This window comes from Tupaia chinensis, unplaced genomic scaffold (genome assembly GCF_000334495.1).
Source record: "Tupaia chinensis unplaced genomic scaffold, TupChi_1.0 Scaffold000682_1, whole genome shotgun sequence".
In the NCBI taxonomy this organism is placed as follows: Eukaryota; Metazoa; Chordata; class Mammalia; order Scandentia; family Tupaiidae; genus Tupaia; species Tupaia belangeri.
Window position 1 is genome coordinate 2,751,050 of NW_006160205.1, and position 11,460 is coordinate 2,762,509.

Here is an 11,460-nt window from a genome sequence, read left to right on the forward strand (position 1 = left end):
GCTACTCTTAGAATCATCATCTTCACTATGATTACAAAATTTTACTTCAGCCTTAAATAAAGTGAAGAAGTGCTTGGGTTGTTAAGATGCTGGACTCCCATATGACTGACTGCCATTCGAGTCCTGGACCTGGTAGCTTGAAAATCACCGTGGGTGCACGTGTGTACAAGCCCAAAATCCAAGGAGGAGAGTGGAGGAGAGGGGATTGTGGTGTGGCCATCCCTCCACCCCCCAACAAGAGTGATTTCATACTTTCCTTCTCACTGACTGTCTCTCTCCAGGGAGAATACACACTCTATGTTAAAAACCTTTAAAAAAAAAGAGAGAGAGAAAGAAAAGAAGTATAGAATATATAATGGTAAAATGAAGGAGAGGACATAGTTACTTTGTAACCCAAAGTTATCCTTGGGAATTCACTGCATAGTCTAAATGGGGTTGCCAAGTAATAACAGATCATATTTGTACAGCACCATTCACTAAATCCTTCTATTCATCATGTAAGTAGCTATTATCTCTTCTTGTTGCCCTGTGCAACCCACTTCACATATGACTATTTTTAAAAAGAAACAGGGAAACTGAGACTCTCCTAGATACATAATTCTATTTTTTTAGAATGACCTATGTACAGTATAGGAGAGAAGAGATTTGTTTTTATTTGCTATTGAAATTAAAGAAAGGAGCGCAGCACCTAGAATATTAAAGGTGTCCATGAATAACTATTGTATGGGTGATGACAGAGTAAAAACAAATGAGTTAACAAAATGATTGGCTTATAATTACTTGACTAATAAACAGCAGGGACTGGAGAAGTACTTGGATATCTTAATTCCCAATCTTTTTTTTTTTAAATGTGTCTTACAAAACATGACTCTCTGGGTATAAAGGAACTGTAAAAGAGGAAATTGGAAAGGAGCATGTTAAGGGAACACAATGGCCAGAAGCACAGGTGAACCGACCAGGAATTGACCCATCGTGTTCTAAGAGTTGGCACAGTGCATTAAGGAAGCACTTAGGTTTGCTTCAGTCCCCAAGTTCTCTTTTTCCATGGCTCTGCAACCTTGAATAAGGTTTATTTAACCTGGAGGTCAGCAGGTGATTTGGTGATTAAGGTGCTGGACTTCCACATGGCCAACTACAGTTCAAGTCCCAGATCTGGCAGCTTGCTTTCTCACTTTCTCTCTCTCTCTCTCTCTCTCTCTCTCTCTCTGTGTGTCTCTGGTGAACACATGTGCCCCATAGCAAATTAAAATAATAATAATAATAAATAAAATTATTTTTTTAAAAGTTATTTCATCTCATTTCCCTCATCTATAAAGGGCATAAGATACTTTTTCAAAGAATTATTTAATTTTATTCATCATCATCATTATTATTTTAATTTGTTATAGAGCACATGGGTTCACCAGAGACACAGAGAGAGAGAGAGAGAGAGAGAGAGAGAGAGAAAGAGCCCCCAATAATAATAAATAAAATTATTTTTTTAAAAGTTATTTCATCTCATTTCCCTCATCTATAAAGGGCATAAGATACTTTTTCAAAGAATTATTTAATTTTATTCATCATCATCATTATTATTTTAATTTGCTATAGAGCACATGGGTTCACCAGAGAGAGAGAGAGAGAGAGAGAGAGAGCAAGCCACCAGATCTAAGACTGAAATCACGGCCATGTGGGAGTCCAACTCCTTCACCACCACATCACCTGCTGGGCCCCAGATAATTGTTTTATCTTACAGAGCTATAAAGAGTCAATATGACAATGCAAGAAGGACCTATCTTTTAGAACACTGCTGTTTTATCTTCATGTTCCCTCCATCCTACATTTGAGAATGTGCAACTCACAGTTCCTCTCCTCTCCTGTCAGACTTTGATGTTTGCTCTTCCACCTCCAGGAACCGTGCACTCACAGAGAGGGGTTGGTAGGATACTGCCTCACTGAAACCTTGCTGGGAGGCAATCACATACCTCAGCATTACATGACTTAAACTAAGGAAAATGGCTAGTGTTTGATTTCCATGAGTCTGATAATCAACACTGACTCAAGGGCCAATGCCCACGTAATCTGTGAGCCCCAGTGCAAAATGCGAATGTGCAATTCCTTATTCCAAGGGTATTAAGAATTTCAAGACAGTGACAACAAAGCCTCAGATCAAGTATGAATCTGTTCTGAGTAAAGGCACAGGTTACATATCACTGAAGCGGCCTTGCTAAAATGCATTCTACTTTCTTCCTTTCCCTGTTCCTTTAGGGAAGACACACACACACACACACACACACACACACACACTGGGAACTTGTTCTATAATTTGAACCACTTATATGGTCACTTTTCTGTTATTCTTGCCCCCAAATACCTGGCATGAAGTATTCCTCTGTCCTTTAACCTTTGCACTAAATTTCCTTTGCATTCTGGAATCTATCTACCAAGGTTAAAATTTAGGTTCCACCCATACTAGCCTATTTGACAATAGGCATAATGCTAACTTCTCTTTACCTCTATTTTGTGAACTGAGAAACTGAAGGTAATGCTGATAGCAACCTTTTAGATCTTTGGATTAATTTTTTTTTAAAGAAAATTTTAGAGGTTTTTTTTGCCTCTATTTTGTGAACTGAGAAACTGAAGGTAATGCTGATAGCAACCTTTTAGATCTTTGGATTAATTTTTTTAAAAGAAAATTTTAGAAGTTTTTTTGCTATATGGCCTCACCAGAGAGACAGAGAGACAGAAAATGATAAGTCATCCCCCCCCACAGAGGGGATGGCCATGCCGCAATCCTTTCTCCTCCATTCTCCTCTCGGGATCTTGGGCACTCACGCACATGTGCCCGGCATGAGTTTAAACCACCGGGTCCGGGACTCAAACCATGGTCAGCTACATGGGAGTCCAGTGACATAGCCATTACGCCAACTGCTGGTCCCTGGATTTAATTTAAAAGTGTATGAATAGTATTGAGCACTCTGTCCTGGCTGCTCATTCAAATCCCCTGGGAAACAGTTTAAAAATTCCACAGAGGCTGGATGAAGACACAGCAGTAAAAGGCAATATTCTGTGAGACCGACCCACATGGGGAGGCTCCACGTTCATGTCTGGAGACCCCTCTGAGTACAGGAACCTATGTACTCATGATCCAAGGTAGCTAAAATGGGCATGGATCATGAGATTAAAACCTTATTGGTGGGGGGTGCTGTTTCTGTCTCAATGACTCTGACTCTGTCTAGCTCTCTCTGTGTCCCTCTTTCTGCACTTCTGACTCATAGAAGTAATAAATAAATAAACATACTTTTAAAATTTAAGAAATTATTTAAATGTTATTGTCTGGGCCTCATCTACCAACTCAGACATTTTAGGGGTAAGGCCAAAACACTAAGAATTCAAAGGAGCCAGGGGTCTTGGGGACCATTATTCTTACACATGGCAAGTGTTGGCTTATTATTACATTACAAATGTTGGCTTATTATTATTACACAGCTTAACAAAGTAAAAAAGTTAAGCATGCTACATCGCTGAATGCCCATGCAGTTAGGTGTGGTTCAAGTCCCAGATCTGGCAACTTAAAGCTCACACTGGGTGCATGTGCATGCATACCCGAAGTCCTGAGAGGAGAATGGAGGAGAAAGGACTACTGTGTGGCTATCACTCCAGGAGGTGATTTCTTGCTTTCTCTCCAGTGAAAGCACACTCCCTATAACAAAAAAATCTCTCTCAAAAAAAAAAAAAAAAAAAAAAAAAAAAAAAAAAAAAAGTTAAGCATGCTACATCGCTGAATGCCCATGCAGTTAGGTGTGGGTCAAGTCCCAGGCCACTTAACATCTACCAACTCAGACATTTTAGGGGTAAGGCCAAAACACTAAGAATTCAAAGGAGCCAGGGGTCTTGGGGACCATTATTCTTACACATGGCAAGTGTTGGCTTATTATTACATTACAAATGTTGGCTTATTATTATTACACAGCTTAACAAAGTAAAAAAGTTAAGCATGCTACATCGCTGAATGCCCATGCAGTTAGGTGTGGTTCAAGTCCCAGATCTGGCAACTTAAAGCTCACACTGGGTGCATGTGCATGCATACCCGAAGTCCTGAGAGGAGAATGGAGGAGAAAGGACTACTGTGTGGCTATCACTCCAGGAGGTGATTTCTTGCTTTCTCTCCAGTGAAAGCACACTCCCTATAACAAAAAAATCTCTCTCAAAAAAAAAAAAAAAAAAAGAAAGAAAGAAAGAAAAAAGTTAAGCATGCTACATTTCATTCTTTCCTTGATCAGCTCTGCATCTGGCTCCTTTCTCCCACTCCTGTCTGCTTTGATCCAGCATGTACCTGTGTCCAATATAAATCGAAACCAAAGATGTCTCGAGGTGCTCCCGCTGAGACAAAGGTATCTTTGAATACAGGTCTTCCCATTAACCCAGGGATGAGAGGAGAAATGTCAACTTCTCCACCAGGGGTCTTTCCTTTGATATCAGGGTGGGGTATATTCCAAAAGTTCGGCAAACTACAGGTTCCGGGGGGCAGAAAAAACTTCCCTCCAGTCACCAGAGATCCCTGAATAATGCAAGGCAAAGAAAGGCAAGTCAGGGATGAGAATGTTAATTTCTTGAGCTTGTATTTCTTTCCCATCAGTATGAATAACTGTCTTTTTGAAAATGTCCTTTGTCATATTGATGATGGTGACACATTTATTATGAATACAGTAGCTCATTTGCAACATGACCTGACAAATATTAAATATTCTAAGCCATATTTACTTCCAAGGTAACTACAGTCATTTGTGTTTCTTAGTAACCAGAAAGGGTTCAGATCATACAAAGCTTCAAATACAAGGGTCTTTATGACTTGTCCTTCACAGTCAATCCACCAACCAGGATCTGGGCTAGAGTTGGGGGTAGGAGCTGGAAGAGTGATCAGTTAAACCAGTTTGGCCTCAAGATCCAGAGGATCTTAGTTTCAGGCTGAGGTTCAAGGACATGTTGGAGGAGAGCTGGACAAGCTGGCCACAGACAGCTTCCTAGCCGAAATCCACTGACCATTTCCTCCAGCTAAATCAGGGAAGAGGGCTGATGACCTAGGGCCACTGGGGCTCAGGATATAGTAATAAAATCTGAGAGTAAAGAACCTCGATGCCCGAATTTCAATCTCCAATTTTGAAAGCCTGCTACCTTTGCTGACACTGGGGATCTAAGAAAAGGAAGTACTGACTCTACCCAGAAGCTATTATATTTATATTCTATTTGTCTCTCCAAATCCTAAACACCTGAGAAGAAAACTCCTAAACATAGATTTAGATGGCAAAAGTAGCACTATGGTCAGGACAGTGTTTAAAATGAGCTTTGTAACCACTGTGAGTCCTAAAGTTGAGTAAATTTTAAGGGAAACATTTATCTTTAGAATAGAGTATGGTAGGAGAGGGGAGGGAAGAGGAGGAGAGAAAAATAGAATACAGAACAGAATAGCATAGATTGAACTAGGCTAAATCACATTGTTTTCCTCTCAAGTAAACTGTTAGATTTAAGTATCACTTTCTAAAAGTTTTGTTTTGTTTATGTATGTGTATATGTGCACATATTAGATTACAATGTAAAGTGGGTTTTTTTTTTTTGTTTTTTGTTTTGTTTGTTTTTGTTTTTTTGCTATAGTTCAAGGTCCAAAGAGAAGGAAATTCAATGTATTAGGGGATAGAGTCTTCTAAGGGCAGAGTTTACAAACTGATGGCTCACAGGATACATATAGCCCATTAGGAATGGGTCGACTGGGGGGTTTGTTATTGTTTTATGGGTCATAAAATGAGGTTTCAAAAAAATATGAGTCAATGGCCAGCAGTTAAAAGTCAGTAGGTTCCATATTTTCAGCTTTTTTTCAAATAACAGATATTCAGAAATAATGAGCCTGCCTTCCCACAGGCTACAAAAGTCTAGGCAAACTTTATTATGAAAAAAGGAAAAAGTCTGATAGGAAAATCAACTAGATCTTTTTTTCTGCATTTTCCTCTATTCTAGATCCTTAGTTTTCTTTTTTCTTTTATACACACAAATGTACATGTGTGTGTGTGTGTCACACACACACAAACATATGCACACACACATGCACACACGCACACACACACACACACACACACACACACACACACATTCAATCGTTATCCATTATTTAGCTTGTAAAGAGAATTTACCCAACGTGAAATACACCTCAGACCAGCCCAGTTTAGAGTACTATACATGTTATCAACAGGTATAAACCATTTCTATGTCCCATACATGTCTTACTTCTCTATTTTCCTCCGTAATTTCCTTCCCTATACTCTTCCCCTCCCACCCTTCTTCTGCACTGTCTCCAGTGTTCCTGGATCCTTTGACTTGACAGTAATTTGGAGTTGCCTATGATCTTACCCAAATCACATTTCTGGCTCTTTTATCTAGAAGTAGTTCCTATCCAAGAATTCTCTTTGTAGTACTCTTAATTCTCTAAAATATATCATCCTTATTTTCTATCTTCATCCTCCTTGATAGGTAATGAGCTCCCTGAATGAAGGAACCATATCACCCCTATCTGCTTTACTATCCTATTGTCCAGATTTTTAAATTGCAGATAGGAGATACTCAATAATTGTTGGACAAATTGGATTACAAAAGACTTCAATATAAGGTTATTCATTAGAGCATTGTTTGAAATGGCAAAAAACAAACAAAAAAATGAAAATAATTCTATTCTTCCAGTCAAATAAATCAATTACAGCTACCTCCACACCATAGGCTACAAAAACTATGAAAAATTATTTAGATCTATACTTGGTGATATAAAAGATGTTTGAGGGACCAGCAGGTGATGTGGTGGTTAGGGGCACTGAACTCTCACATGGCCAACCACAGTTCAAGTCCCAAATCTGGCAGCTTGCTTTCTCATTTTCTTTCTCTCTTGCTCTCACTCTGTCCCTCTCTGGTCAAATAAAAATATATAAATGAATGAATGAATGAATAAATAAATGAATAAAGTTAAATAAAATTACTATTAAAAAATATGTTTGAGGCATAATACAAAGAAAGCAGTTGTCAGAGCCACAGAGAGAGCATCATCTGGATACTCTTTTCAGGTTTCTTTATTCGTTTTCTTTCATGAGAGGGAGAGGGAGGTAGAGAGAGAGAGAGTAGTTCCCTTGACATGATCTCACAACTCCACTGTCCTTCCCATCCTCCAGCCTTCCAGCCAGCCAGGAATATGGCCACACCACATGAGCACACCAGCACATTAAGGTCCAGCCAGGATCTAAACCACAGGCTTTCTCACATGGTTCTAGCTTGTCACATAAGCACTCTAGTGCCTGTACCACTGTGGCTTTGCCTGAAAAAATTGCTAAGAATTATTTTTATTTATTATTTTTAATTTTTACCATAGTAAGACAGAGAGAGAAAGAAAGGTAAAGCAAGAAAGCAAGCTGCCAGGTTCAAGACTCAAACCGCATTTGACCATGTGGGAGTCCAACACCTTAACCACCATGCCACCTGCCAAAATGACATCTTTTTTTTTTTTCAGTTTATATATTTATTATAACCATTAGTCATTGTATAAAACTAGGTAACAGAGGAAAGATCCAAAATGTTACAGCTGAGTCATAGGTATTTTTATGTGTAGAAAAGATCTGAAACTATGACTTCACTCACTTTACAAATATTTTCTAAATGCCTACTGGAGGACAGAAACTATGCTCAGGGCCAGACAGAGCCTCTGTGAACTTGGAGTGAACATTCTAGTGTGCAAAGTTGGGGGGAAAACCTATATGTAAGATAATATAAGTGTAATAAAGAGAGATAAAGGTGCAAAATTGAATAGAATGACAGGACTGATGTGGAGAACATTACTATATTAAAAAGGTGACTAGGAAACACCTTTATGGAGGGGCTTATGGCCTCCTGAAATCTGAGTGAAGTGAGAAAATAAACGACATAGTTATCTGGGGTAAGAACATTCCAGGCAGAGACGAGCATGTGCAAAGGTCCTGAGACACAGTGAACTAAGGATGGTGAGAAAGAGTAAGTGAAGAAAGACAAGGGAGGAGTTGGGATCATAAAGTTAAAGTGAAGTCACATGATATATTGTCTACAGGGGACTTCTATTTTTATTCTGAGTACAAAGAGTGGACTGGCAAGGTTTAGAAAAATAATCAAGAATTTGGCAATGAGCATAGTAAGTCTGAGAAGTGTATTTGACTTCCAAGTGGAAGGAACAGCATGAAACATGATTTAGAGTTCAAGAGCGAAGTCTAGGCTGTATTACAGATGTGAGATGATAGGTAAATTCATTTTCTAGATTGATAGGATTATTCTGAAGATGAACACAGAAAGCAAAGGGGCCCAAGGACTGAGTTTTGTGGCCCTCAGCATTTATGGCTCTTAAAAATTAGAGAAGTTTAGCAAAGTTTTCTTAAAAACAAAGAGCACTGAGGCAGGGAGGAAAAGTGAAGGAAGCTGAGTGGAGAAAGTATGATGCTCTCTGAAAGGCAGAAGAGAAACTATCAAATTCTGCCCAGTGACTGAATAAGAGGAAGACTGAGAAATTAGCATTGAACTTTGTGACATGAAGATCACTAGTGACCTGAATTAAAGTAATTTTGCAAGAATGATAAGGATGATATTCAGAGTAAACTATGATCTCAAGAGAACAGGAAGAAAAGACTGACTGTGAGTTTATACAACCCTTTCAAAACCTTTTCAAAGTTAAAATATCAGACTACTGAGAGGCCTTCTACAATAGAAATCAACTTGCCTGCTCTCCAAAAAATGCCATAAGAGATAAAGAAAGGCAAAGGAAATGTTCCAGAATAAAAGAGACCACGGAGACATGACCACCTAAATTTCACACACAATTGGTGACTGAATCCAGGGTTGGGGGAGATTATAAAAAATATTGTTGAAACAATTGATAAAATTGTATTAAAAACTGTATTTTCAACAAGAATATTGCGTCTATGCTCGATTTCCCAAATTTGATCACTGAATAGCAATTATGAAGTGGAATACCCTTGGTCTTAAGAAATATACTCTGAAGAACTTCAGTATAAAGGTTATGACAAAAATGCAATGTTGCATAAATGGTTCAGGAAAAAAATAATAAATGCATACACAAGTTATTTATCTATCTATCTATTTATTTTAGTTTGCTACAGGCACATGTGTTCACCAAATAGAGACAGAGATAAAGGGAAAAAAAAAAAGCACTCCCTAAGGGGCAATGGCCACAAAACAAGTTTTTCTCTTCCATTCTCCTTTCAGGACTTGAGGTATGCACACATATGCAAGCAGCATGCTCCTTAAGCCTCCAGGTTCAGGACTCCAACCACGTAGCCAGCTATATGTGATTCAGCAAGCCCCAATCACCATGCTACCAACTGGCCCCACACACTTTATACACACACATACATCCACATGTGTATACATACATAGATTAAAGATAATAGATAAGTATATATGTAGAATATAAATATGTACAATATAAAATGTATACATGTGGAATCTGGAATATATGTGACACTTTTCTATAGATTTGAAATTATTTTAAACATTTTTAAGGGACCAGCAGATGGCATAATGGTTAAGGCACTGGACTCCCACATAGTCGACTGCTGTTCAAGTTTTGGACCCAGTGACTTAAAAAACACAGGCACATGTGTGTGCATGCCCAAATTCCTGAGAGGAGAATGGAGGAGAAGGGATTGTGCCATGGTCAGCCCCAGGGTTTCTGTTTCTCTGGTGAGCACCTGTGCCCTATACTAAAAATCTCTCCAAAAAATCATTTTTGAAAATGTTAATTGTGGTTATTTCTGAATAATAAGAGACTTTTTTTCTATCTCATCTCTATTTTTTTCCCTTTCAACAGCAAAAAGGGGCCAACTGTGTAAAAACTAAGTGGTTTTAATGATGAAAAAGCACATCAATCAAGGGTTTCAACCACTCAAAAGAAAAATGCTTAATGATTTGGGCAAACAATAGGTCCACAAGAAATATTTATCAGATCTTTTTGAAATAATAATTAAAAAAAAATCTACGACTTCCTTTTAGAGATTTTTGTCATAGAGCACGTGCATTCGCCAGAGAGAGAGGGGCAGAAACGATGGGAAAGAAAGTAAGAAATCATCCATGGAGGGATGGCTATGCCACAATCCCTTCTCTTCCATCCTCCTCCTGGGATCTTAGGCACACACGCACTCATGCCCAGTGTGATTTTCAAGCCACCAGGTCCAGTATTTAAACTGAGGCCTGCTCTGTGGGAATCCAGGAATGTAATCATTATACAACCTGCTGGCCCCCATGACAGATGTTTAATGGTGAGATTATATACCACCTATGAAATCTCATGGGCCAATGTTCATGTATCGAGACAGAGAAAGTTAATAACTTGAAAGATTGCTTTTACTATTTACATAGTAACTGTAATAATAAAGGACCAAATAAAATGTTACTTTGGAATTTTTCTAAACTCAATTGTTACAGCTTCCTAAAGGGTTTTATTACCATCTCTATATTTTATGTTTGGCTTACCTAACCACAGAAAAGAAATCTCAAAAAACAATTAAGAACTATCACTTAATTGGAGAAAGTCCTAAAAGGAATCTGTTAATGAAGGGGTGAGATTAGAATAATCACTGATCAGTTTGGCCAGATTCTTACCCGGGGGAAAATATGATTTAACACCCCTTGGCCAGCAGAACAAGTATGCCATTACCGCAATAATAGATTCTTGGAACAATCTCAGTAGCCACTTGTTGACTAATTGGTAGGAACTGGAGGAGAGTTTCTATCAGAGTCAACTTGACTTTGCGAGATCTAGCAGGGTTAGCATTAACCCTCACTTCCTCGAATGTACAATATAAAGGTCGTAGTGTTAGAAGACAAAGAAGAATTTTTAAAACATCAATCCATCTAACAAGGAGGATAAGCTAACAGCTGACCAAAAGCTTACTTCATTGACTGAACAGTCAAATAAGAAAGAAAAATGGGGGGAGAAGGGGAAGTAGTCTATAAAGAAGTTTGAATGACAGTAAGTTCTCAGCCAAAATTTGCAATCCGAATGAAGCAAGTCATTTAAAGTCAGGCTTTAAAAATAATTATAGAGGCGTCCATTCAGAATTATTATAACTGTTGTGTTTGAAAATACATATACATACACATATATATATACTTATGAGATCATTCATATATCTCAATTTCAATTTTTGGCAGTATGACACACTAAATAAACTAATTGGTCCTCTTGACTAAAACCAAATAAAAATAAGTTTCCATGTTAATGTATTGATAAACTGGCAAGAGGATAGGATTCTCCAGAGGCTTAAGTTAAGGGGGAAAAAAAGCTAAACCCAGTAAGCAAAGTCCCACAGATCACTTTTATCCTGAGGGCTTCTTCTGAGCCCAGATGACTTTAGGCTGCTATAGGCACATGTGTTCACCAAATAGAGACACAGAGAGATAAAGGGA